The sequence below is a fragment of the Nannospalax galili genome, unplaced genomic scaffold (genome assembly GCF_000622305.1).
Source record: "Nannospalax galili isolate Female #2095 unplaced genomic scaffold, S.galili_v1.0 scaffold252, whole genome shotgun sequence".
Classification (NCBI taxonomy): domain Eukaryota; kingdom Metazoa; phylum Chordata; class Mammalia; order Rodentia; family Spalacidae; genus Nannospalax; species Nannospalax galili.
In genome coordinates this window covers 4,781,444-4,794,667 of record NW_008333886.1, presented here as the reverse complement: position 1 = coordinate 4,794,667, position 13,224 = coordinate 4,781,444, and the positions used below count along the sequence as shown (strand labels likewise).

General features: G+C 41.4%; 1 pseudogene; it reads left to right on the top strand.

The window, feature by feature from the left end:
• Positions 1–13,224, top strand: part of LOC103730585 — a 68,250-nt pseudogene that overhangs the window by 16,702 nt on the left and 38,324 nt on the right.

Here is a 13,224-nt window from a genome sequence, read left to right as displayed (position 1 = left end):
ATATACATACATACATATATTCATTCTAGCTTTTTTCACCCTTAACATGGCTTGAAATAAAGAATAATTTCTAAAAGTGGACAGAATTCAAAGGGCAACTATTAAGAGAATATAAATTGAACAGCTCATGGGCATCCGAACCAAAAAGAGATGTGAGGAACTGGAGTTCAGGGCTGCTGCTAAGTGAGGAGCTGGCTCATCCTTTGGAAGCGGTTCATCCCACTAGAACCTAGAGAAGATGCTCTTCTACATGAAATTAAAAAATCACAAGCTCAAAGACTGCACAGCTGTTGCTGCCTGCTCAGAGATACGTGTGGAAAAGGAAGAGGAGAAGTCAGAACACCAGCCTGGTCCCGTGAGTGGCTATGAGCCAACTTCGCACTGGCCCGGAATCAGCAAATCCCAGCAAAAACAAATGGGAATGATGCCCAAAGGAGGAGCCCCCCCCCGCCCACCGCCAAGCCAGCCTGGACAGAAATGAAGCAATTTGTTGCTACTCTGTTTGGCTCTGCTTTAAACAAAAACAAAAACAAACAAAAATGCCATTCAGCTCTTAGCTGAATGCTTCTGGAATTATTCTCTCCTTATAGGAACTGGCGGAAAGAAAGATATTTAAAGGCGTCTGTGGTCTTTCCTCCCCAGTCCAGCCTCTGAAAATATATCTTAGATTGGACTGAGGTGGTGAATCAGCCATAAATTGTTTGTCACACAAGCTTGAGGACTTGAATTCAACCCCCAGAATCTATGTGAAAAGCCAGGTGCTTATGATCCTGGTTCTGGGAAGGCAGAGACAGGCGCATCCTTGGGGCTTGCTAGACCACCGGTATAGCCAACTGCTGAACTCCAAGCCAATTAGAGACTCTGTATCAAAAAGTAAGGTGCAGAGCAAATTGAGGATAACACCAGATGTCAACCCCTGGCCTCCACTAGCAACCCAACTCTCTCTCTCTCTCTCTCTCTCTCTCTCTCTCTCTCTCTCTCAAATATATTTTAAATCTAAGCATCAATTTATTCTACCTATTCTTAATAATAGTGTTTAATAGTTTAATTGGTGTCTGATTGTTAAACAACTGGCTTTCTAGGGGTCATTGTGTTCTCTACTGGGAAACAGGTGCTAGAGAAGCTTACTGTTGACTAGCTTACTGTCACCTCTGGGTTGCTCAAGTCTTGACAGAGAGGCAGCCTCTTTCCCTGCTTTGATTATACATTTTTCAAAGTGACTTCTTCCCGGAGAACTTTCTGTCTTTTATGTTCCAGTGATTTACTGAGGAACTTACTCTTCCAGTTCAATGGCCCTTCCCTCCCTTGGGCCATTTGCCCTCGTCACTGTTATATAGTCCGCTAAGGGCTGTTTGCGTCTTCTAAGGTCTGAGTAGAATAAAGGATATTTATGCACACACATTTAAAAGAGCACCATTTTTTAATTTTTTTATAATGCTAAATATTGACTTGATTGAAATTGTATTTTAACTGTAAAAGGAGGGAGATTGATCTTAGAGACTGATCAATGACTCTGATGACTGCATTTGGCTTTTCTCCTTTCTCTTTTCAGTCATCTCTTAGCTCATGGCCCCCTCTGTGATCTGTACTTTTTCCCACATCAGTTCAAACCATGAGAACATCACAGTGGCAGGAACCTATCAGTACAGAATATGCTCCCTCACTAGATGGTTATAATTGTATAGAAACACATCTTTGAAGTCAGGTGAAAACTACCGTTCCATAATTTCTGGCACTCAGACCCAATTCTGTCTTGCAGTGGTGTACTCAGTCCTTTTGATGTTCAGATTCTTTTTCTGCACATTCACCTATTCCTTAAAATTTAATTGTAACTCCTAAATCTGTGTCCATAGCATTTTTGCAGTCATTTGTGGACATACAGAGTGAAACAAAGTCACTCCCTGTGGCTGAGGAGATGGTTCAGTTGGTAATGTGTTTGCCTTGAAGACCTAAGCACGATCTCCAGTATCAACATTTAAAAAGTTAGGTGTGGACTGGCGAGATGACTCAGCAGTTAAGATCACTAGCTGCTCTTGAAGAGAACCTGGGTTTGGTTCCCAGCACCTGCATGGTGGCTAACAACTGTCCATAACTCCAGTTCCTGGAGATCCAAGGCCCTCTTCTGGCCTCCACAAGCATTGCACACACGTACACTTACATACATGCAGGAAAAACACTCATACACATAAAATAAAAATAACAAGATTTTAAAGGTTAAAGCCTCATTTAATTTTATGTCTTATAGGGTTTATACTGAGTACAATATTGTATAACTGTAATAATTCAACTTTAAACCTAAAAATTTACAGCCAATTTTGAAAAAGATGCATCTTAGCTCTGAAAATTGTTGCTGAATATGTCAATTCTGTTGTAATGAAATGCTTCTTCTAAGTATGTGGTTATTAAATAAATAATTAACTGGGAAAAATAAACAACAAAAAAAGATTTTTTAAGTTAATGTATGGTGTCATGTGCTTGTAATCCCAATATTGGAGAGGGAAAGATGGGTGAATTCCTGGACCTCTCCAGCCAACCAGTCTAGTCTTCTTTACAAGTCTAGGACAATGAGAGGTAGTATCAAAAAAAAACAGGTGGAGGCTGGAAAGATGGCTCATAGGTTAAGAGCACTGGCTGCCCTTGCACAGGACGCAGGTTTGATTCCCAGCACCCACATTGTGGCTAACAGTCATTCGTAACTCCAGTTACAGGGAATCTCATGCTGTCTTCTGATATCTGGGGGCATTGCATGATGGGGTGCACTTACATAAATGCAGTCAATACACTTGAAAATAATAATTTTTTTTAATTTTTAATAACTACATGATTAGAAGAAGCATTTCATTACAGCTGTAAAATATTCAGTAACACACTACAGAGGAAGGATATATCTCTTTCAAGAGTGGCTGTAAATTTTTAGGTTGACAGTTGAATTAATGCAGTTACATAATATTGAACTCAGTATAAACCCTGTAAGACATAAAATTGAGGATTTTTACCCTTTAAAGATCTCCATTTCATTTTAAAATATGCTGTTTCCTACATTTTTAATGCTACTAACACTTAGATGTTTGCACATGTGTCTTTAATCTCTATGTATCTGATGATTACCAGTCACAGTCGGTTACAAGGTGGATTTCAATGGTAATGTTTATCACCTCTACTAATTAGCATGATGTAAATTTCCATGCTTCCTCCTCAAATATAATACATTTTTTTAATTTGTTGATTTGTGTGTGTGTGTGTATGCGTATCACACAGAACATCCCAAACCATCTTATTCAACTATACACCCACTTCCCAGATGGCATCCTCCCATAGCCTCGCTCCCCAAACTAGAGCCCTTATACTCTGATTTCCCTGCTACTGTCTACTGTGGTGTTGTCGGCACCCCTAGCCATTCCCCACTACTTGTCCATCTGGTGAATCTAATCAGCCTACCTAGAAGTCTTTGTTTTAAGAAGGTCAGCTGTTCCTCATCTAGTGGTAATCAGTTGTCAATATTCCTTTAGATAAGATTGGGGTCTGCTGTTCGTTTTCCCAGTTCTATGCTGGGTTACTATCTGGCAGTCCCTTTGGCCAACCTGGCCAACAACTCAAAAAGAAGGTATCTCCTATCTGGCATTGTTGCTTGTTATGTAGCCTTTAGCTATACATGTGGACTCTTAAAAAATTATATTGGCCCCTTTAATCTTTGGTTATACTTTCCTTTTGGGTATTTAAGGACACACAGTTGACCCAGATAAACCAATTTACTTTTACTCCTAAGGTTGTTTGAGGATCTGTTCCTCAATAAAATATTTTTTAAAAGAAGCAGCTGGACAGCACTGGAGAAATGACACACAGGTTGTCCTCTGGACTTCACATGTAGATGTGTGCATGCACACACACACACACACAGAGTCATGCAACACACAGTCTCAGTTGAAGTTCAGCAGGTGACGTTCTGTCTTCCTGTTTCTGCTGCACGAGGGCCCTTCACCTGCATATTTAGTTCCACTTTGGGATGTTTTTGTGCTTTTTGTTGCAATGTCGCTGTTTAGAGTGTCCCCCACAGTGCAGTTGTATTTTCTAATGTTGCTGTGCACAAAGAGGCCGCGCTGGTCTATGGTGAAAGCAAGCGCATTGCGTGAGCCTCATTCAGGAATAAGACACAGTAATGTTGGCCATGACTTCAATGTTAGGAATTAACGGCACATATTAAATAACAAAAACCCTCATAAAATATATTAACTGACAAAAGTGTTTTGGCCAAAGTTTCTTTTTTTAACATTTATTTATTTTTATTTTTATGTGTATGAGTGTTTTGCCTGCATGTGTGTAAGTGCACCCATGTCATGCAATGCTCGAAGAAAACAGAAAAGGGCATCGGATTCCCTGGAACTGGAGTTACGGATGGTTGCTAGCTGCCACGTGGATGCTGGGAATTGAACCCAGGTCCTCTGCAAGAGCAGCCAGTGCCCTTAACTACTCAGCCATCTTTCCAGCCTTAAGCAAAGACTCTTGTGCACCTAACTCTATATATCCTGTAGGAGTAGTGGTTCAAGATTTGCTAATTCAGGGTTGGTGGTAAATTTCTAAAACATAGCTACAATGACTAATGAGAACCTACTGTACTTCTTTGTGCTGACATGTAGTTCACCAGTTATGTGTGAAGATAAAAACAACTGCGAGCTTCACTGTTTTATGGAACAGAAGGGAACAGAGTAGATGGATATTCCTGCAGAGGAGTAGGGAAAGCCATGGATAGAAGCTACCTTTGAATTTTTCCAAGTTCTTGTTCAATATAAGATTGCTCTTTCAGGACATGCTAAGAGTCCGATGATCATTAAACTCAGAGCATCCCAGCAGTACCCATCATAACTATTTCACTCACATGTCTTTAGTTTTATGAAATGTTATCACAGATGTTATTTCACTTACTTTGTATTTATATGTGAGATAAGGAAGGTGTGATCCTTATTCCCAAATGAGGTGCTGTGGACCTCAAAGACAAAGCAGCCAGATCAAGCCTCAGAGCTGCCCAATGGCAGAATTGGAACCTGACCAGACCTTTGACGCAGCCTATTCCTGCCTTTTCCCGACAGCTCTTTGTCTCCCTTTCTGCTCCTCCCCTTTATTAGCATCTTTCTAAACCCTTGACTTCATAATTCACTGAACTAGTATTTGGTTTCTATTGCTGTTGTTGAGACAAGGTCCCCAGTTGCTGGGGCTGGCCTTGAACCTGGCATGTAGCAGAGGCTATTCTTGAACTACTGCTCTTCCTGCCTCTGCTTCTTGAGTGCTGGCATCACAGACATGTGTGTCATCCTGGTAAACCAGGTATATTTGTTAAAGAATTATTTATTTGTATTTGTGTATTTGCCTGCATGTATATATGTGCATTACATGCATGCCTGGTGCCAGCCAAAGTTAGAAGAGAGGTTCGGTCTCCTGGAGCTGTAACTACCAAACGTGGACCACCATATGGGTGCCAGAAACCAAAGCCAGGTCTGCTCTTAACCACTGAGCAATCTCTCTAGCCCCTAATCCAGTGATATCCAAGTGTCCAGATGATGAGTCCAAGTAAGCTAAGAGCCTAGGGAGCTGCATTTTCCTGACAACTCCCTAAAGCCAGTCAAACTTAGGGTCTGTGCTCCAAGGTAACGTCGTGTTTCTGTAACCTTTGAGAAACAAAGTATTGGTTGTGAACTGAGAGGCTGCAATGTAAAAAAAGAAGTTATTCTCAGGAAAAGGCGGAGCCCTGTGGAATTGTGTTGAGGAAGGTGAAGTGCCCAGTCCTGACTCATGAGGTACCCCAGTGGCTCTGAGCCCCAGAACGAGGTAACACTAATGAGACAAGACTCCATTCAGGGGGTTTTGCAAAGCCCAGAGTACCTGTCCAGTGGTCTGTGGTCTCACCCTCTGGGCTACTTTTCTCCAGCTGTGACCAAACATCACCCTCCCCCACCCCCTGAAGAGAATAACTTAAAAGAGGAAAGGTTCGTTTTGACTCACAGTTTAAGACATTTCAATCCATAGTTCATATTCATTGGTTCTAGGCCTGTGGGGAGGCAGAACATCACAGCGGTGGGAACGTTGCCCACCTCACAGGAGACTGGGGAACCAGTATTATTTTCTAAGGCAGGAATCCAGGGATATACAGCCTTAAGCTAGGCTCTGCCTCAGTTTTCACAAGCTCCCAAAACAACACCACCAAATGAAGACCAAGAGTTCAACACAGGAGCCTGTTGGGGATATTTCAGATTCAGACCTTAACATGGACTGTACAAACACCTTGCAGAGCGGTGCCTTTCAGATTCTGGTCACTTTGGAAAAGCATCACCATGGTTGTTTCCATAAGGAGAAGAGGGAGGGGAAGGGGTAGAGGTCAAGGACATGAAAAATTACTGCAAGTCCATCCTCCGATAAGCCTATTACATCCTATCGTGCCTAGTTGTCTGTCTTTTTTTCTTTTTTTTTTTTTTCTTCCTTTGGTCTTTTTGAGACAGGGTATCCTGTAGCCCCAGCTGGCCTGGGCCTCACTATGGAGACCAAGCAAGCTGGCCTTGAACTCTCAGAGATCCGCCTGCCTCCGGGCCTCACAAGTGCTGGGACTAAAGGCATGCGCCACTACGCCCAGCCTAGTTTTCTTTTTTTAAGATTTATTTTTATTTTGTGTATGAGTGTTTTGTCTACATGTATATAAATGCACCCATGTGGTGCAATGCCGTTGGAGGCCAGAAGAGTGTCAGGTCCCTTGGAACTGGAGTTTCAGGACCTTTGTTAGCCAACTTATGGGGGCTGCGAACCGAACCTGGGTCCTCTGCAAGAGTAGCCGGTGCTCTTAACCACTGAGCCATCTCTCCAGACCCTTGTCTAGTTTTCTTTAAACTGAGAACTGGATGAAGAGCAGGAAAGCTGAACAGACAAGTAAAGCCCTCTCTCTACTTTCCCTCTGCCTGCGAGCGGTCTGGTCTCCAAAAGGTGGTCAGCGCACCCATATTATTCAGTTTGGCCTGAAACTTCCCACTCAATAGCGCAAGGACTAGGAGACGAGAAAGGGAAAGACTTCTGAGCTTTCAAGGAGAACGTTTAAGGCACTTTGAAGAATTAGAAGATGGAGAAAATGGCCCGGCTAACAGACACATTGACTGTGCTTTCATAATTGAGAAATAAAATAAGGATTCTCGTCAGAATTAGTGCCGCTTTAAAGGGCAGGGAAATGGAAAAGCTTTACCTTGCTTCCCCTCCTGGTCTACCGGCACAGATGAGGATGGGGACAGCCAACACCTCTGAGCCGAAGGTATTTACCGCAACAGCTTCTGTACCTATTGATATCATGAACAATCTACCTCCTTCACACTGGAAAAATATATTGACTCCTTCACCTCATCAAAACTGTTTCGAACGTGCAAAGCCATTAGGGAATAATCAGGGGAATATGCCCCGCTGAATTCTTAGTGCTTTCCTAACTGTAACCAGAGACGTGGGCTTGCATTTTAGGTAGGAATGAGGCTGGGTTGCCAGGTCTGCCCCTCCTGAGGGGGAGAAAAAGGAGGAGGAAGAGTGAGCAGTGGGTCACTCATTTTTGCCTTTCTGGCAGAATGTGACATTTATCCTTAGCACTCTGCCAGATGCCTGAAATTCTCGTGTCTTTACAAAATATTTTTCTATTTAGTTGAATCAGGCGGCACAACCACAATACGTCTTCTCCCTGTGACTGCCTTTCACAGCCTTTGCCTTCACGAGACTTAGATGAGGTTTGGGTGATTCATGGCGCTTAAACTTCTCCAGAGCACTTTTTCAATTGGAAAATTCTCCGAAACTGGATGCATCATCAGCACGGGTGTCCATGCATAAAAGAACTACAAGCAAAACAATGAGCCCCATTTTTTAAAACCTACGCTTAAGCCAAGAAAAACAGTTATATCACAAAATGTTAAAAGACCTTATTTTTCAGTTTCCAGGAATCTTTCATGGAGAACATGGCCCATCTTTGTCTTAGGGTCCCTTATTCTGGGCTTTCTAAATTACAAATAAAAGAAATAGTTTATATTCACTTTTGCTTGTTTTCACATTATTAACATGATACACAGCATCTAAGCACTGCCACCTGCTATGTTTATGCAGAACTGATCACCCTTCAACCACATTAGTTCTTTTTTTCATTCTTGGGGAAAACACTTGGAAATTTTTTTGTTGTTTAGGTGCCTTTCTCATTATCTTTATGTATTAAATAAGAGAGTTATCTAAATTGTTTTCATGTGGAAACTTTTAGAATTTTTTCCAAAAATATAAGTTGTACTAATGAAACACATATCTTCTCTGGAACTTCAAATTAAAAATACTTCCCTAAGGCGTGATACGCTAGTGCATGCTGGTAATCCCAGCATTCAAGAGGCTGATGCAGGAGGATTGTGAGTTTGATGCCAGACTAGGCTGTAGATCCAGGACATCATGGAGTATAGGCCCTGTCAAAACAAACAAAAAATCTTGCATATATATGTTTTAATATCTATTGTGTATATTCATTGTACATAGTATTGTGTTATGTGAGGATATTTTCATATCAGCATAGACTGATATTAAGTGTCTTCCTCTCACATCTCCTTAGTCTACCTTCTCTCATCCCCCATTAGTCCCCTTTTCTCCCCCTAAACAGTTTTATTTCTACTTTCATGTCCTATATGCATATCTGATTTTATGTATCTGTATAAAATATATACTTGCTACATTTTTGGCTCATTGCTCCCCATTGTATAATGAAAAGAGTGACCCAATAGGAGTCAAGAGATGCAGTCCTGAATTTATCTTAATACTGACCTGCTTTCCCCAAATGTTGAATGGACATCACAAAAATTTCCCACCCTCATCTTACCCAAGAGAGTGGGACGCAGTACTATAAGTTCAAGGCCGAAGTGGATAACATTGTGAGCTCTCAAGGGAAAGAAATATTTCCCACCCCAGTCTGAGATGTTTACTCTTTTAACAAGTATTAACTGAGTATAACTATAAGCCGGGAGAAGTGTAGGGTGTTAGTTAAGCGACAGCTTACCTAGGTCTGAATTTCCATAGCATCATCATTGAACAACAAATGTGGGCTCATTTCCTCACCAATAAAACAGTACCCACCTCTTAGGAGTATCATCATCATTAAACTAGTTAAGATGTGAATCTGATGCCAAGTGTGGTGGCACATGCCTTTGATCTCAGCACTCAAGAGTCAGAGGCAGGTGGATCTCTATGAGATCAAGGCTAGCCTGGTCTACATAGGAGATTCTAGGCCAGCTGGCACTACAGGGAGACCATCTCAAAAAAAAAAGAATCTGTGCCTGCACATATAGTAGCTCTCAACAAACATTATGGACCGTCCATGCTATTCTTACTAACTGCTGGAGATAGAAAGATAGAAGCATAAAATACAGTTTCTATCTTCAAGACTCTTACAATCTAGTGACAAGTGGATATAAACAGAAGAAACCAGTGGTGGAATTCCTACAACAGAAAGCCATGTAAAATGATGTGAGGTGAATGTTTTATATGCTCAGATCATTTGGAGAAATTGCTCATCCAAAGTTAGACTTGAATCCATAGGGGTTAAACACGCCATTCAGGGGTTAAACATACACCATTGCACTGTCTTATCCTTGTAAAACTGAGTATTTTTCACACCAATAAAAATGTTAGGAAATTTTATTATAGGACTTGAAATCAGAAGGCATGGATATATAAGTTAGAACTCTTCTTATTACATGGAGAAGAAATTCAAATCAAAGTCACTTAAGCAAAAAAGAGAATTCGTTCATTACCTCATGGAGCTGAGAAATCGGAGTTCAGCTAGCTTATCAAGGTCAGTTTCTCCCTCACTTTTTCTCTCCCTCCCTCCAGTTTCTTTTTTATATGTAAAAACTTTTTAAGGTTTATTAGAAATTTTATAGCAAAACAAAAAGTAGCCCTTCCCTTGAGCTTCTATGTGTGCCCCATTCTCTTGAATAGTATCCGGACCCATGAGCTTCCAGTCTCTCATCCTCCCACTGACTACCTTTGGTGCAGACAGAATTCTTCTTCCCCTTAGGCTCCTGCAAAACTCCCTGTGTGAGTCTTACTGATCAACTTGGATGTCAAGTCTGTTCCAGAACCAATGAGCAGATGGATCTCCCGTCCACATGCTCACATTTGAACTAGACATGGAGTCAATTCCATCAGCACCACAGGAGAAGTGGGTGGTTCCTACCAGGAAAAGGATGGCAGGAAGAGAAAGGCCAATAAAATGTACATTGAGATTCCATCTGACCCCTGTCAGCATGACAGTCATCAATAAAACAACAGCAAATGCTGGCAAGAAGTCAGACAAAGGTAAACATGTCCACACTGCTGCTGGGAATTTAAACTAGTACAGCCACTGTGGAAACCAGTATGGAAGCTCCACAAAAGACTAAAAATAGACTTTACCTACAACCCAGCCATGCCACTCCTGATATTTACAGAAAGGACTCCAAGTCAACACATCTCAAGTTTGTTGCAGTACTGATCACAATAGCTAAGTTATGGAACCAACTCAGATGTCTCCAACCAACTACCAAGGGATATATAAAGAAAATGTGTTTTATATATGTGCTGGATAGCTTTAGTGTCAACTTGACACACCTGGGTTGAAGGAGCCTCAATTGAGGGATTGCCTCTATTGGACTGGCCTGGGGCCATGTCCGAGGGACTTCTTCTTGATGAGTGATGTGGGAGGGCCCAGTCCACTGTGAGTAGTGCCACCCCTGGGCAGGTGGGCCTGTGTTGCATAAGAAAGCAGGCTGAGCAGGGGCCAGGGGAGCAAGTCAGTAAGCAGCATTCCTCCGTGGCCTGTACTCCAGCTCCTGCCTCCAGGTTCCTGCCCTAAGTTCCTACCTTGGGCTCCTGGATGAACCATGACCTGGGATATGTAAGCTAAATAAACCCTTTCCTCCCCAAGTTGGTAGTGGTCAGAGTATTTTGTCACAGCAATGAAGAAACAAACTAGGACAATATATATGGAAATTTTTTTTCAGATATTAAGTAGAATGAAGTCATGCCATTTGTAAGAAACTGGATGCAACTGGAATTGGTCGTATTAAGTAAATTAAATCGGTCTCCGAGAAACAAATATCACGTTTCCTCTCATTCATAGATTCTACATTATAGACACATTAAATCATATATGGACAGATGACATGAAAGAAGAAGCAAAATTGAATCAAAGAGGACTGCTGGGAGGGGGAGGAGAAAGGGGAGGAAGGCTATGAGGGGTAGGGAGACATGCTCAAAGCATATTATATTCTTTTTCTTTATTATTTTCTTGAAAAAGAACCTTTGATAAAACAAAGAAAAACAAAACAACATAAAAGGACAGCAAAGCCGACACTCAGTTTGAGAGTTTGAGACTCAGCTAAGACTTCAACAACAGCTGTGTAAGCTTGGTAGAAGTTACCTTGAGTCTGCCATTAGCGCTCTTTCTTTCTGTGGCTCTACATTTCTAGGAAAATGACTAGTACATGGTACGCTGAAAGACATTTGATTCTTAGAAATGAATTATTCTATAAGAGGAAGTTTTTATGCATTTCCCAAAGTGGAACTGTGGCACGGAAGACTACAGATGAAATGAAGTCACATCAAGGTCTCGAGGCGTAACTTCCTCCTAGGAATACCCGAGACACGAGCAAAACATGACTCAATTCATGTTAGATTATTTCTTCTTCTCAAAGATCTGCTGAAAATAGCCCTATAATAAGAATTAAGCAATTTTCACAGATTCTTTCTGGGAGAAAATGGATGAATCTGACAGTTTACTAATTGTACTTCATAAAGACAGAAACTAAAACAAAGTTTAAGCTGTGATGTAAAATGTCAATAGTGTCAATGGTGTTCCAGTTAACTCCAAAATCACCAGCTGACTATATCTCCAGCAAAAGTGACAGAAAGACATTAAATTGTCAAAGCACATTACACGGGATACACCTCTCATATGGTGTCAAACACTGTTAACAGTCTCAAGGGCGCAACAAGAGCAAGGAGAGACAGAACAGACTTGACATCCAAGTTGATCGGTTGATTCCATTCTCCACGTTTTTTGTCATCCTGGATGTGTTCTGGCTCAAATCCACCAACTGAAGCCTTTCGGCAGAGTGTAAAACCCTGTCACTCAGGCAAGAATAGCCACATAATCAAGGAAGCGTTTTTCCATTCTTCAGTTTGTTTCATTGTTTACAGTGCATCACTTTCCAGAATGTATGCCCCCCAAATTCCGTAGTTTCTAGACTGATTTCCGTAAGGAACTGTAGACAACTGAGTTCATTCTGTGAAAGGTACTTCCTTGTTCAGGACTTGCCTGCCATTTACCACCCTTTTATGATCAGACCAAGTCCCTTTTCTTTCCCAGGAGCACGTCCCCTCTACCTAAACAGACATGGGAATCTCAGATGTGCTATTTAACCATTTATTGTCCACAAATACATCTTAGTTCATGGGTTCAATGGTACGGGAATGAAAGGCCAGCATACTCCCCCACAGGTGCTGATTTGAAGAGCCAGAAGGCTTACCATATTCCATGGCCATACAAAGGATTGTATGAACAATTTAATCCAAGACCACCTGAGCCTGAATCCAAGACCAACCTGAATATGATCAGTTCTATGTAGTCTCCAAGTACGCCAGCATTTAGGAATCCCTCCAGATTGTGACTCACTTCAGACAGTCCCTAATTTGGGTACAACTTGCCCCTCACATACACAGAGAAACCGAAGGGCAACAGAAAGTTTCCTAACCCCAAGACATCATAATAGAACACTGAAAATCTTTCTTCTTTTGGGAATACATATTTGCGGTGAATTATTTCTTTGAACAAAGAATTTCTCTCTCTCTCTCTCTCTCTCTCTCTCTCTCTCTCCATATGATGCATATCTAAGACAGCCTTACTATATAATGCAGGCTGGCCTGGAACTTGACCTCTTCCTGCCTCAGTCGTCTAAATACTGGGATTACAAGCATGTGCTACCATATCTATACCACTAAAGAAAAAAGATATGTCCATTTATGCCTACAATAAACAAACAAGCTTAGCACCATCTCTGGAGACAGATGTCCCAAAGCTACTTAAGAATATTAAGTGTAGGCTTTTCAGAAGGGGGAATGTTAGAGTAGCAAAAAGCCCTGAAAGAAAGAAAGAAAGAAAGAAAGAAAGAAAGAAAGAAAGAAAGAAAGAAGGAAGGAAGGAAGGAA